Below are 14,536 nucleotides of genomic sequence, written 5' to 3'. Positions count from 1 at the left end.
CTCACTCTTATTTGGTTAATCTTGTAAAGACAGAAAAGTAAATATAAGTGCCAAAACTCATGTTTCCACTGTTGAGAACTTTCTGAAACCTCTTGTAGATTAAAGGCAAATGTAGGATATATCATTTTCTTCTTTTACTTCCAGACATCGATGAATGTGCAACCAACACATCAAACTGTCAACAAATCTGCAACAACACAATCGGAAGCTTCACGTGCAGTTGTAATCCAGGTTTCCGCATCAACGTCACCAATAATTCACTTTGTGATGGTGAGGTATTATCTAATGATATATTTTCTGAGATTTTGGGAATAATAATTAATGTGGCAGTCCAGACTGTCTTTTATTACTGATGTTCTCCTGAAAGGAATGTACTACTGCAGTGTTTCACCATGCATTGTGCTGACACTGCAGAGTGTATCCTGCAATCTTCAGCATCATCCTGTCCAATAATTCTCTTTGTGACTTTGGGAAGTTTTACAAAGTTTTCTCAGACCTCAGAAATAATATTTAGAGTGGCATCCCTGAAGTGCAAATAAATAAATTTTGATCACGTTAATATTGACTGGAAGAGGATATCATTTGTTTCTCCGTGGCTCTACTGCGTAGAACTAAGGCAATCATGCTTTTGATTTGTGATAGTAGGAATTTGCAAACACAACGATTCTCAGTTTACAGTTCCTTCACTCTGCAGATTATTGACCCCCATAACTCAAAAGAACTTCCGGCACCTTGAGAATAACTGGAAAGGAACATGTGTTGTCACAGTATTGATCTTTCTACAATGCAGGGTCACATTAGAAACTCAAAAGTTCTTGTCCATATTAAGAAACAGTGTATCAGTTGTTAATGCAAATTACATAAATGTGATTTGATGAAAGTGATTGAGATTTGGTCCTTTTTTGCTGCAGACATCGATGAATGTGCAAGCAACACATCAAACTGTCAGCAGATCTGCAACAACACAATCGGAAGCTTCTTGTGCAGTTGTAATCCAGGATTCAGCATCAATGTGAACAATACTTCACTATGTGAAGGTGAGACATTTTACAAACATATATTTTCTCAGACACTGGAAATGATATTTAATGGGTTAGACTTTAATGCCTTTTTAAACTGATGTGCTCCAGAAATGGAATTTAGTCACCTTAATATTGGATGAATAAAAAACTTTAAGACCATAAGATACAGGTGCAGAGTGAGGCGATATGGCCTATCGTGTCTGCTCCACCTTCTCATCAGCTTTCCCTTAAGCCCCAGTCTCAGCCTTTTCTCCATATCCCTTTATGCCCTGACCAATCAATAATCTATGAACCACCGCCTTAAATATGCATAAAGTTTTGGCCTCCACAGCTACCTCTGGCACAGAATTCCACAGGTTGTCCGCTCTCTGGCTGAAGAAATTCCATCTCACCTCCATTCTAAAAGGATGCGCCTCTATTCTGAGATTGTATCCTCTGGTCTTAGACTCTTGACCCACAGGAATCATCGTCTCCACACCCACTCTATCAATGCCTTTCACCATTCGTTAGGTTTCAGTAAGGTCTCCCTTCATTCTTCTGAATTCCAGTAAATACAGGCGCAGAGCCATTAAACACTCTTCACATGACAAGCCAATCAATCGTGGAATAATTTTAGTGTGTCTCCTTTTTGAGCCCTCTCCGGTTTCAGCACATCCTTCCGAAGATAAGAGACCAAAGCTGCTCACAGTACTCCAAGTGTGGCCTCACCAGGCTTTATAAAGCCTCAGCATTACATCCTTGTTTTTATATTCTAGTCCTCTTGAAATGAATGCTAACATTGCATTTGCCTTCCTCACCACAGAATCAACCTGCAAAATAACCTTTTGGGAATCCTGCACAAGGACTCAGAAGTCAAATTGCACCTCAGTTTTTTTTTATTATTTTCGCTCCATTTAGAAAATAATCAACCTTTTCAATGCTTCTACCATTGACTGTCTGAAACTGACTTCCACCTGCCATTTCTTTGCCCATTCTCCTAATTTGTCTAAGACCTTCTGTAGCATCTTTACATCCACAAAACTATGTAACCCTCCAGCTATCTTCATATTGCCTGCAATCTTTGCAACAACCATCAATTCCATCACCCAAATCATTGACACATGAAAATGATATGATTTGCTTCTGTGTTACTATACCGTGATGGTAAATTCACCACAGAATAATTTATGAATAATCTAAGTAAAATGCTGTATCTTTTGATATTTATTCTAAAATGTCTATACATTGTCCTATAAATTTTTAAAAATATACCGACCATAGTAATGCTGTCAATTTCACAAAAATCTGTAAACCAGAGTAACTTTGATGCTGATCATCACAGATACTCAGTTGCAATGTTGAAAATGACAGGAAAATAACTTTGGGAGGTTCAACTCCATACTCTGTGTTATCCACTGTACAAACCTTCTTGATTTTCTTGGACAGAGACTTAGCTAATGCTAAGCATGCACTTGATATGACATCTTCTCTTTTCCCTGCAGACATCGACGAATGTGCAACCAACACATCAAACTGTCAACAAATCTGCAACAACACAATCGGAAGCTTTGTGTGCAGTTGTAATCGAGGCTTCAGCATCAATGTGAACAATACTTTGCTCTGTGATGGTGGGATGTTTTCCAAACATATACTTTCTCAGATATTCAGAATGATATTTCATGTATTGGACTTTAATGCTTTTTTAAACTGATGTGTTCCAGAAATGGATTTTAGTCATCTTAATATTGGATGAAAAATGATATCATTTGCTTCTCTGCTACTACAATGTAGTGGTTAATTCACCACAGAGTTCTTTAAAAAAGTCAAAGTACAATGCTGTGTCTTTTAATAGTCGTTTTGCAATATCTACATGATGTTTAGTGAATTTTAAAGATAATGCCCACCGTAATAATGTTGTCAAATCTCCAAAACGTTGAGAAACTGAGTAAATATTGATGCTGATCACCAATATTGTGAAGAATGTCACAGACACTCAGTCGCAATGTTTATAATGACAGGGAAATATTTTTGAGTGGCTCAACTCCATACTATGTGTAACTACTGTGCAGTCCTTTCTGAATCTCTTGGACACAGTATTAGCTAATGCTAAGCATGTGCTTGATATGACATCTTCTCTTTTCCCTCCAGACATCGATGAATGTGCAACCAACACATCAAACTGTCAACAAATCTGCAACAACACAATCGGAAGCTTTGTGTGCGGTTGTAATCCAGGCTTCAGCATCAACATCTCCAATAATTTGTTTTGTGATGGTGAGATATTATCCAATGATATATTGTCAGAGATTTTGGGAATAATAATTATTGTGGCAGTTCAAACTGCCTTTCCTAAATGATGTCCTCCTGAAAGAAATGTACTACTACTATGCTTCACCATGCATTGTGGTGACACTGTAGAGTGTATCCTGGAGTGAAATGTGAACCCCTCCTTTCCACCCAGGCATTGATGAATGTGTAACCTACACATCAAGCTGTCAGCTCATTTGCAACAGCATGATCGGAAATTTCATTTTCAGTTCTCATCCCGGATTCAGCAGCATCCTGTCCAATAAATCTCTTGGTGATGATGCAATGTTTTCCAGGAGAATTTTTTTTTCATATTTCAGAAATGGTATCTAAAGTGGCATGAACAGAAATAAATTTTGGTTAAATTCATATAAACTGAAAGAGGATATCATTTGTTTCTCTATGGTTCTACTCTGAAGGACCCAGGTAAACAAGCTTTCGAGTTCTGATGTAAGGTATTTGAAACACACAGATTCTTACTCTCTACAGATTATTGTACCCCATAATTCAAAAGAACTTCCGTCACCTTGATAATGACTAGAAAGGAACATCCATTCACTCTCTGGGTTGTCACAATATTGATCTTTCTGCAATACAAGGTCTCATCTGACACCCAATAGTACTGGACCATGTTAAGAAACAGAGTATCATTTATTAATGCAAATTACATAAATGTGATTTGATAAATGTGAGATTTGGTCCTTTTTTGCTGCAGACATCGATGAATGTGCAACCAACACATCAAGCTGTCAGCAAATCTGCAACAACACAATTGGAAGCTTTGTGTGCGGTTGTAATCCAGGATTCAGTGTCAACGTGAATAACAGTCTTCTTTGCAACGGTAGGGTATTTTCCAAATTTACATTTTTCCAATTTTTGCAATGATATTTAAAGTTTCATTTCGGACATGTTCTGAAATAAATTTTGTGCATGTTAGTATCGGATGAAAAATAAAATTATTTGTACCACCGCAACCTGCCTTTCAATTTGTAATGGTACGAATTCGCAAATACAATGTTATTGAGTTTGACAATTCCCTTCACTTCTAGATGATTATTTCATTGAAAGGGAACACATTTCAGTCATCTTGATAACTGGAATAGAATGTCCGTTCATTATCTCAGAGCTGTCACTGTAGAAATTTTCTACAGTAGAAGGGCTATTAAAAGTTAGTGTTCAAAGGTATTTTCTGTAGGACAACCGAGCAGTAAAATATTTAGATGTGAAAACCAAAGCTGGTTTATTACATGAATGTTCTGTCATGACAATGACCAGCTGGGCTATGGGTTTCATGAATGCTCGTGGTTATTTTATGCATTGTTAAAAAATAGAGAAAGACAACTATATCCATTACTGTGGGTCTGAAAGGGCTTGTGAGGAACTGAAATGTGCGAAGAGACAAGGATTCAGCTGGCAACAGACAAATGGAAAAATGCGTTTGAGAAGTTGTTTCTAGTATGGCTGAAAAGAGCTGGCTGTCCACTTTTCAACACATGAAGCTCCAACTGCAGTGTTTGGCCTTGTTAACATCACATTCACTTTTAGTTTACCTTTGGAAGATACTTTTTCACCGTTGTGGGACTTTAGCATTACTAAAGTTTTTTGTAATTATAGCTTAGAATACAGTCAGTTGTAGTCAGCTTCTGAAATTATAGACAAAGCTGAACCTGTATGTAGCACCCTTTTTCAGTTTTAAAGCAGGCACATCTATTGTGATCCGTTTGATTTTGCAGCCCGCTTCAGTAATGCTCACCTTGGCTTGACTCTCTGTTTTTGGAATCAACCATGACTGTCTGCATCATGGAAGCATTTGCCACATTGACAACAGATGGCAGAATATAGTACATACTAATGGTAAGACTCTTGGCAGTGTGGATCTTGAGGTCCGAGACCATAGGACACTCAAAGCAGCTGCACAGGTTGACTCTGTAGTTAAGAAGACATACGATGCATTGGCCATCATCAATCGCGAGACTGAGTTTAGGAGCCGAGAGGTAATATTACAGCTATGTAAGACCCTGGTCAGACACCACTTGGAGTACTGTGCTCAGCTCTAATCACCTCATACAGGAATGATGTGGAAACTATAGAAAGGGTGTAGAGGAGATTTACAAGGATGTTGCCTGGATTGGGGAGCATGCCTTATGAGAATAGGTTGAGTGAACTCAACCTTTCTCCTTGAAGTGACAGAGGATGAGAGGTGACCTGATAGAGGTGTACAAGATGATGTGAGGCGTTGATCATGTAGATAGTCAGAGGCTTTTTCCCAGGGCTGAAACGGCAACCAGGAGAGGTCGGGGTAAGTCCAACCTGTGGCCATCAAACTTTATAACTCCTCCCTCAGAGTGTCAGACACCCTGAGCCAATAGGCTGGTCCTGGACTTATTTCCACTTGGCATGATTAACTTATTTTTATTTAATTATTTATGGTTCTATATTGCTATATTTCTTCACTATTCTTGGTTGGTGCAGCTGTAACAAAACCCAATTTCCCTCAGGATCAATAAAGTATGTTTGTCTGTCTGTCTGCCTGACAAATCTGTTGGAATTCCTGGAGAAATAACAGGTAGAATAGGCAAAGGAGAGTCAGTGGATGTTGTTTACTCGGAGTTTTGGGTCTAAGACCAGAGGGGATGGCCTCAGAATAGAGGAGCATCCTTCTAGAGATAAGGAGCAACTTCTTTAGCCAGAGAGTGGTGAGTCTGGAATTCTTTGCCACAAGCAGCTATGGAGGCCAAGTCTTTATGCATGTTTAAGGCAGAGGTTGATAGATTATTTATTGGTCAGGGCATAAAAGGGTATGGGAAGAAGGCAGGAGATTGTGGTTGAGAGGAAAACTGGATCAGCCATGACAAAATGGTGAGGCAGACTCGATAGGTCGAGTGGCCTAATTCTGCTCCTATATCTTATGGTCTTATGGTTCTGTTTTTGAAAGCCTTTGAAAAAGTACCACACATAAGGCTGCTAAACAAGATAAGAGCCCTTGGTACTGTAGGAAAGATACTAGTATGGATAGATTGGCTGACAGACAGGAGGCAAAGAGTGGGAATAAATGGGGCCTTTTCTGGTTGGTTACCGTTCACTAATGGCATTTCACAGGGGTCGCTTCATTTTATATTATATATCAATAATTTGGATGATGGAATTGCTGGCTTTGTGGCCAAGTTTACGGATGATACAAAGATAGGTGGAGGGGCGGGTTGTGTTCAGGAAACAGGGATTCTGCAGAAGGTCATTGACAGATTAGAAGAATGGACAAAGAAGTGGCAGATGGAATATAATGTTGGGATGTGTATGTTCATGCACTTTGGAAATAGGAATAAAGGGGTAGACCATTTTCTAAATGGGGGGAAAGTTCAAAAATCTGAGGTGCAAAAAGACTTTGTGCAGGATTCCTTAAAGTTTGACTTGCAGGTTGAGTCAGTGGTAAGAAAGGCAAATGTAATGTTAGCATTCATTTCAAGAGGACTTTTAGACAGAGAGTGGTGAATCTGTGGAATTCATTGCCAATGGCAGCTGTGGAGGCTCCACCTTCATGTACAGTATACTTAAGGCCAGGGTTGTTAGATTTTTGATTGTTCAGGGCATGAAGGTATATGGGGAGAAGGCAGGAGAATGGGAATGAGAAGAAAATTGATCAGCCATTATGAAATGGAAGAGTAGGCTTGATGGGCCACATGGCCTAATTCTGCTCCTATATCTTATGAACTTATAGGACTAGACTATAAGAAGAAAAGAGGTAACACTGAGGCTTTGTAAGGCATTGGCCAGACTGCACTTGGAGAACTGTAAGCAGTTTTGGTCCCCTTTTCTAAGAAAAGATGTACTAATACTGGAGAGGGTCCAGAGGAAGTTCAAGAGAATGATTTGAGAATGCAAGGGTTAATGTATGAAGAGCACTTAATGGCTCTAGGCCTGTACTCATGGAAGGTTAGAAGAATGAGAGGGATTTCAATGAAATCTATTGAATATTATAAGGTCCAGATAGAGTGAAAGTGCAGAATGTGTTTCCTGTAGTGGCTGAGTCTAGAACTAGAGGACACAGCCTCAGAATAGAGGGACATCCCACTAGAACAGAGATAATGAGGATTTTTTTTTAATCTGAGGGTAGTGACTCTGTGGAATTCATTATCACAGATGGTTGTAGATGCTAAGTTATTGGCTATACTTAAAGCAGAGATTGATAGGTTCCTGGTTAGTAAGGCCATCAAAGGTTATAGGGAGAAGGCTGGAGAATGGAGTTGAGAGGGATAAATCAAGCATGATAGAATGGCGAAGCAGACTCGATGGACCAAATGGCCTTATTCTGCTATGTCTTTTTGTCTTATGGTCTTCATTCTTTACTAACAGAGCTACCTCACCCTCTCTGCCTGCCTGCCTGTCGTTTTGATACAATGCGTATATCCTTGGCTGTTTATATCCCAACTCTGATATTCTCCCAGCCACCACTCATCCATGCCCAGAACATCATACTTGCCAATCTCTAACTCTGCTACATTTACCTTATTCCATATACTGTGTGCATTCAAATATAATTTCTTCAGTCCTGTATTCATCACCTTTTTCAATATTTATCTTTTTCTAAAATGCATTTACTTGTATACCAACTGCCCTATCCTCTGCCTTATCACTCTAGTCCTATCCCCCTGTCAAATTATTTTAAGTCCTACTCTGTAGCTCTAGCAAACCTGCTGACAAGGATATTGGTCCCCTTCAAGTTCAGGTGTAACAGATTCTTTTTATCCAGGTCATACCTTCCCCAGAAGAGATCCCAATGATCTGGAAATCCAAAACCCTGCTCACATTCCTCAGTTGCGCATTCATCTGCCATATTGTCCTATTCTTACCCTCACTGGTGTGTGGCACAGGCAGCAGTCCAGAGATTGTTACACTTGTGGCCCTGCTTTTCAAAGCTTCCAAGGTTTATTTATTATCAAAGTATGTACACAGTATACAACTCTGAAATTCTTCTTCTCCAGATAGCCATGAAACCAAGAAAAACCATGGAAGTCAGTTCATGAACAGCAAACCCACTCCACCCCCCACACAAAAAGAATGGCAACACAATTATCAACCCCCAAATGCTCCTCCCCTGCATGAAACACAACAAGATCTTTGGCCCTTAGACCCACTCCCCCTCCCTGCACAAAACACCACGAGATCATAGCCCCCAAATTTCCCTCCCCCATACAAAAAACAAGAAAGAATCGGCAAAAACACAGAATATAAGAAAAACTTTAACGATTGAAAAGAAGTTCATAGTCCAAAGTCCGAATCCTTATCCACAGGCACAAGAAAACATTGGTAACATACTATGGATGCAGTGTTCAGCTTTCGACCTAATTCCCTATATTCTATCTTCAGGACCTCATCCCTTTTCCTACCTATGTCATTGCTACTAATATGTACTACAACTTCTGGCTGCACACCTCCCCCCCCTTAAAAATACTGTGAATCCAATCCGAAACTTCTCTGATGGTGGCACCTGGGAGGCAACATAGCATCTGGGTGTCTCTTTCACGTTTACAGAATCTCCTGCCTGCTCCTCTAACTACAGAATCTCCTATCGGCACTGCACAGCTCTTCTTCCCTCCTTCCCTTCCGAGTCAGAGAGCCAGGGACTTAGTTGCTGCAGCTTCTCCTGCTAGTTTATCCCACCATGCCCACCCCCAATAGTATCGAAGGCAGTATATTTTTTATTGAGTGTGTTACGTATCCCGTAACTGGATAACTTACCAGCAACGACAGAGAGGTCCGTTGAAGTCTGATGTCACTATTTTCAAACGTTTTTATTTATAAAGGGACACAAAAGTAGGGTTAATACATACATTCAGATAGTGCACATCGTCAACACTCAATCTAAAGCGTGGGTATAGTAATAATCATCATTAAGAAGTGAGCTCTACGGCTGTCTAGGGGTTAATAGATTGTCCGTTGGAAATATAAAAGTCACTCAGAAGTCTGCAGGCCTCAGCCCCTTGGAAAATCGCTGGGTTTCACGTGGGGCAACCAAGAGAGAGAGAGATTGGGGGAGAAGAGAAAGAACTTGCCGAGTCTCGATGAAGCTTCCGTGAAATCGGGGGAGCGTTGGTTCCCTCTCCCCGATGTTAGTTAAAAGCAGTTTTCTGTGATTCCAGCCACAAATTCCAATCCCGGAATCTAAAGCACGTGGCTTCCTTCAGAATGGCTTCCCGCTGCTGCAGGATCACTCTCGTGTCTTCTTGGTGCATCTGAAGGGTTTGTCCCCCTGAGACTCTCCTTTATACTTCCTCACGGGGTCGCAGGTGTCAATCAGGTTGGGATGATGCACGCTCTCTCTCTCAACCAGCCCACCTTGCCTGAGGGCTTTTCACGTGGTCTCCATGAGACAATAGTTGCTGTTGTCTTATTCTGCATCCCGGGTGGAACGTGCAATTCGGCACATTTCTCTCTCTCTCTCCTACTGGGTCTACTGACCCCCCCCCCCCCCCAACGGGTGATTGTCATTTGCGATTCTCACAAAGGAGGGGGCTGGAATCATAACAAGTGTAAGAGCCACAGGGGTATTCTGTATGGGCTGCCTATTTTCATTTCCTCTCCTTACAGTCACACAGCTATCTACATCCTGCAACTTAGAAGTGACTACCTCCCTGTAGCTACTGTCTATCGCCTCCTCATTTTCCCGTATGAGCCAAAGGACATCAAGCTGCAGCTCCAGTTCCTTAACACAGTCTCTAAGGAGGTGAAGCGCAATGCACTTCATGCAGATGTAATTATCAGGGAGTTTGGAGGTCTCTTGCAAATTTCCCACATCTCAGACAAGGAACATACTACTGTGCAAACATGAGGAAATCTGCAGGTGCTGGAAATTCAAACAACAGCACACAGAAAATGCTGGTAGAACACAGCAGGCCAGGCAGCATCTATAGGAGAAGCATTGTCGATGTTTCGAGCTGAGACCCTTCGTCCTGACAAGCATTTTGAACACACTACTGTTTCTGGATCCGTTCTCTGCGCACTAGCTATGTAATAACAGAAAAGCAACTTAGTAGAAACTTTCTTACTTATTTTATTGGAACCTCTAACTATGTTTATCCAAGCCTGTTCTTGTCTAAGCAGGACCACTCCAACAATGGCTGCTCCACCTCCTTTCTTTTTACTGGCCCCACTGACTGGAACCCACCAAAGTACAACATGACCACAATCTGCATAGTGCGTACAAACTCTGTTTTAAGGTCTCCAAGAGCACCCACAGACAATGAATAGAAAACATTACGATATCTTAAATATTCTTTAGGAAGGGCGCTAAGCACTATCTGGATGCAAACAAAATCAAATCAGGGGTCATCCATACTGTCAGTACAATACGGAGAGCAAGCTGTTGCTCATGCAATAGGCTACAACTGTCCATATAGCTGATGAATCCAAAGGAATAGCAGAGACTATTACATTTTGGCACCAGTAGCACCAAACGTCTAACGTAGGACTGCCTCGGAGACTCAATCTTCAGATTTTTCCTCGTGGTTTTCTCCCGAAGCCTTCCCCATGAGTGGGTATAGCCACAAGGCAGTGAAGGTTTGAGATCAGAATTGTCCTTCTCCTAGGCGAGCTGCTAAGCCCCACCTACACAATGTGACTGCTTTTAAGGCATCAATAACCTACCTTTGCTCCTTCTTCAGTCAGTAGAAACAGTTCCATCAGGCTTAGTAGGTACGCCACCCATGAAGGCCAGGAACAAGACTTGGTTGTCAGAGGCAATTTGAGATGCACACCATGTGGAACATTTAATAAATAGAGGAAGATTATCCCCACCACAGTCCACTCTTCTTCCCCAGCTATGGCAACCACAAGGAACCAGAAATCAAATCAGCAAAACTGGAAATAAATTGAAAAATTAAATAAACTGTTATATTCTCATCAAAGGAAGTATTCAACATAATGAAGGGTTTCAAAGGTAAAAGATTATGCCATAAAGTAGTGAGAGGAGAACAAATTTCAATGTATCATTTATGATCTAGAATGTGGTGTGTTGGCAGTAAATTCAATGTAATTTATATTAGCAATTAGATAAGTACTTACTCTAGGAGCTTAATAGAGCTAGGTGGAAAGTTGGACCAATGGGACTAATTGGAATGTACAAACAGTACCTTTAAAGACCAGAAACTGTTGCTCAAATGATGTGTGTGTGTGTGTGTGTGTGTGTGTGTGTGTGTGTGTGTGTGTGTTACTTTAATCTATAACCTTAGGAAGTGTTATATACATTTCCAGACTACTATCATGCCCATTTGCAGTGTTTGCCCATTTTGTCTAAATATATGCTATTTTCCATCATGCGAACACTAGAACATTTAAGAAACGTCCTACCTGCAGTGGACTTCAACCTTTAGTCAATTCTTCTTTACATTATGTGCAGCACAACGTAAAGTTATCCTGAGATATACAGTCGCAAGTGAGGATCTGAACTTGGCTCTTCAACAAGTAAGAGAGAAGATTATTGAAAAGCTTCAACTTCACGCTCTTGGGATTCTTCAGATACATAAAAGGTATATTCTGTAAAATAATGAACTAATGTGTAAATACATGGTATAAATTGGCATTTTTACAATTTAACAGTTGTGTGGCTGTAAAAATGAATGCTTATTCCTTAAATCTGGTTCTAGATTCAGGGAGTGAATGGGATGAATTATGATCTTCACATTATCAATGTTTTTGTTTAGTAAGGATAATGATTTGGATGTCAGATCTGACATTTATTTAAATATAATTTGATATCAATTATCACAGAAACATTGAATTAGCACAGAAAATTCTCCTAAGATGGAGATATCACGGCTGCTGATTATCAATGCAATACAGTATTAGAACCCAATGTGTCCTAAATTGAGGCATATTTTATATGAATATGCTGTAGTGATACTTCATGACTCAATTAGTCTGAATCAATATATTTCCATTTACTAGATCCTGCTTCTCTGAACTCAGATAAAATGATTTTTCCACAATTGTAAAGACAACCCAAGCAGGCCCAAATATTGGAGTATTGTGATCAGTTTTGGACCTTATTCCTAAGAAAGAATTGCTGGCATTGGAGGGTGTCCGGAGGAGATTCAGCAGAATTATCCTAGTAATGAAAAGGTTAATGTACGAGGACTCAATAGAGTTTAGAAAAATGAGCCGTGGTGGGGGGGGGGGGGGAGGGATTTCTCATAGAAATCTACTATTGAAAGGCCTAGAAAGAGTGGATGTTCAGAATGTTTCCTATAGTGGGGGGGAGTGTAGGACCACAGGACACAGACCCAGAATGAAAGAACACCTCTTTAGAACAGAGATGAGGGGGAATTTCATTAGCCTGAAGGTGGTGAATCTGTGGAATTCATTGCCACAGATGGCTGTGGAAGCCAAGTCATTGGGTATATTTAAAATAGAGGTTGATAGCTTCTTGTCTAGTAAGGGGTGTCAAAGGCTACAGAAGGCAGCTGAATGGGGTTGAGAGGGATAATAAGTCAGCCATGATGAAATGGCAGAGCAGATTTGACAGGCTGAAAGGCCTAATTCTGCTTCTGAGTCTTAGGGCCTTATAAGAGCTAAGTATGCCCTATGCTAATACTATAATATTGATTTTATTTTCAGCGAGGAATCATAAACAGAAGAAGCATGGAACAGAGAAAGAGTTTCATCTTAGTGAAATTTCTAATGCATAATATAATGATTGATACCTCAAGCTGAATGATAGTGTATAATATTCATTATTCTAAAATAAAATAATTTAACAGTGTTTATTTGAATCCTGTTCATATTAGTGCCTATGCTTGTATTCTTTTTTTCCTATTATATGTGTAGCAATTGTGCCATAATAGATGGGCTGATGTTTCCATCTTATATGCAACTGATTAAATTGTTAAATAATTTATTTAACTAAACTTAGAGCTGAAATATTTGAAGGCTGCTCAAAAATGTTTCAGCACAGGTACCCAGAAAGACAAGGACAACCTATAATTGCAATTAAATTTAAATGGTTCCTCATAAATGCAACTTACCTGGCATTTGCATTTATGCCTGGACTTAATAAATTTTTCTGGGATTAAACAATACAAATCTAAAGAATTATTACTTTATTCAGCAATATCAAGAAATATTTAAAGAATTCTTCTGGAGATTTCATCGATCCTGCTGGAGTTGAAGCATTTTAAATTTCAAGGTCTAACTAAAAGCTTCTAGGCAAATTGTACCTTGAAAGTTATTTCCCATAAAATTGTCATACCCATTCATAAAGGCAACAATTCCAATTATTGGATTGCATTTGATTCATTGCATTGAAATATTTCTTTGAAATCATACTCCCAGTTTTAAGTTCATACAGTATATTGTATATGCACAGTAATTGTATGATTCACTTCTCTGTAATGCCAAGCTCTGTGCCGTGAGTACTGCTGGAACATGATCATGTAATAGATAAAAAATAAATTATTGTGACTTAGTAGAATAATAAATGGAACATTTTGTACTAGCAAAAATGGAGTGGATAGTATATAGCGGATATTACATTTTCTATGCTTAAAGGTTCTAAAGAAAAATTGTGAATGATTGTTACAATATTTTTGGATGCAATACCTAAACTAATTATAGCTGATGGTGCCCTAAATGAAAACAAAACAGGTTTATTTGCTTCAATATCAACATTCTTCTGTATCATGATTTACAAAAGTATTTCACTTCTCTAGAATTCAATGAGCATGCTTCAGATATATGGAAGACAGTGTCAATGTTAATACATGGATTGGAGTGGCAGCACAGGGCAGATAAATCAGAAAAAAAATCAATTACATGATTAATTTTGTATTGACCACAGTAAATAACAATGGTACAATACTGATGGTTTTCAAAGATTTCTATTTTTGCTTCTCTTACACACTGTTATGTAAAAAATATTTAAAATTATGACTGTATTACAAGATAAATTAAAATTGTAATAAAGATTTTAAAAAGTACTTGTGCACTTAAATAAAGTTGTGTAATTTTGTTCCGTGCTTCATTGCACAACTTGTTTATCTTTATAACTGGTAGTACCTGTTCTGTCCTCATACCTGATTCTGATTCTTCCACTCTTTTCTCATCTTTTGCTCACTTTTATTTCTCATTTCTCTCGCCTTTGCTTTCTTTTTCTCTCCATTTCAATTTCTGCCTCTGTTGCTGGTTCTAAGTCTGTTCACTTTTCTAGGAGATATGGTTGACAGGAGATGGTGTGACAA

The 14,536-nt window shown here is 39.3% G+C and overlaps 2 long non-coding RNA genes across 2 annotated transcripts; both read left to right on the top strand.

Moving 5' to 3' along the window:
* The first annotated feature begins 156 nt into the window (after nt 1-156).
* LOC132404598 (uncharacterized) lies at nt 157-2,545 on the top strand. Its single transcript, XR_009515594.1, has 3 exons — nt 157-270; nt 912-1,037; nt 2,504-2,545. It is a non-coding gene; the product is annotated as an uncharacterized LOC132404598 (long non-coding RNA).
* A 1,485-nt stretch (nt 2,546-4,030) lies between these two features.
* On the top strand, nt 4,031-14,187 carry LOC132404594 (uncharacterized). Its single transcript, XR_009515590.1, has 3 exons — nt 4,031-4,149; nt 11,701-11,830; nt 12,918-14,187. It is a non-coding gene; the product is annotated as an uncharacterized LOC132404594 (long non-coding RNA).
* Nucleotides 14,188-14,536: the final 349 nt, after the last annotated feature.

Source organism: Hypanus sabinus, chromosome 2 (genome assembly GCF_030144855.1).
Source record: "Hypanus sabinus isolate sHypSab1 chromosome 2, sHypSab1.hap1, whole genome shotgun sequence".
NCBI lineage: Eukaryota > Metazoa > Chordata > Chondrichthyes > Myliobatiformes > Dasyatidae > Hypanus > Hypanus sabinus.
Note: the sequence above shows the minus strand (reverse complement) of the source record. Positions and strands in the feature narration are given on the sequence as shown.